Consider the following 1,492-nt stretch of genomic DNA (forward strand, 5'->3'; position numbering starts at 1 on the left):
TATATATATATATATATATACATATATACATATTCATCACAATTCATAAACGTTTCCGCATTTAGAGGCTTCCTTCTCTTTCCAAGATAGATATAAATTCTGACACACTGAAAGTCATCTGCAGATATCACACAACTTTGACAAAAATGTTTCCGTCTCTGGTCATCATTTTATTTCTTATAGAAAGAAAATCTTAGTATAGACAGCGAATAATGTAAGTAATTATTGTAACAAACACAGATATAGATACATTCATAAAATATGGATGTATAAATAAGGAAATAGTTTTTGTAACTTTTAAATGGATTTTTTATTTTCAATTAGAATCTGGAAATCTGATGTTTCACACAATGTTTCAATAAATCTCTCATTAGGAAATTAACGGAGGCAAATTATTTTTGACAACTTAAACAAGCATAGACTATAACGAAATATTTTTATTTATTTTAATTCCTTTATTTTTATGACTACAAATTATTGATAAATTATTTATGTTGCATACTGAAGATAGCCTGATATGGGCCGAAACGTTTATGAAATTGTTTTTATTAATGTAAGAATTTTAAATAGCTATATGACATTCGCAAAAAACATTCTGCGTGTAGCTACATGTCCTTGTTTATTAAGTATATTTTATATTAAGTAAATATTATTTTGAATAGTTCCAAGTAAATATTTATTAAATATAAACATATATTTATTTGATACAAAAACTATTAGTTTGATTTAAGTATCATATTTACTTTTATTGAGCAAATATTTACTTACTCTAATTAAATGTTTACTTCAAACTATTCAAAGAAATATTTACTCAGATTTAGTAAATTTTTTTTCAGTGCGCGATTAAAACATTCACAAGTGTTTGTTAATATGATAATATAAATTTAAGTTTTAGTTTTTTATACTGTAATATTTCTTTGATTTTTCGTTGTCCAATCGAAAATTCGAAGATCCAGGTGAATATTCAATTTTAAATTATTCGTTAGACAGTAAATGGAAGGGATTGGCTCTCCTCCCTAAAAAATGTTGATTTAACAGGGATTTATCAGTTAAGTACGCCGTAGTTCATTACTCGTGTTTCATGCAGCGACTGAAAGTTAAGCGTACGACATCAGTGACCCGGTTGGACTAGTAAAGTTACTTTTTATGTAATTATTTTTAGTTTTTATTTCGATCAAGATCAGTGAAGAGCAGACTAGTCTAGCTCTCTTCTTGTAAGTCATATTTGTGCGTTCTGATAAATAAGATAAAACGCTGTGTCTTTTGCTCTTAGAAGAAATGTGAACAACCTCCCTTCTAAATGAGCAATTTTATAAAAATAAAATTCTGTTTTTGTGCAAAAAGTAATTTTTTTGTATTATCGATTTTATTATTTTTTCCTATTTTTTATAAATAAAAATTCCTTATTTTCATGTTATTAAATAAGTATATAATTATTAAATATTAACCTCCATGTTTTAAGTTTTCACTGCTTTCCTAATTCAATGCCGGA

This window comes from Atta colombica, unplaced genomic scaffold (assembly GCF_001594045.1).
Source record: "Atta colombica isolate Treedump-2 unplaced genomic scaffold, Acol1.0 scaffold110, whole genome shotgun sequence".
NCBI lineage: Eukaryota > Metazoa > Arthropoda > Insecta > Hymenoptera > Formicidae > Atta > Atta colombica.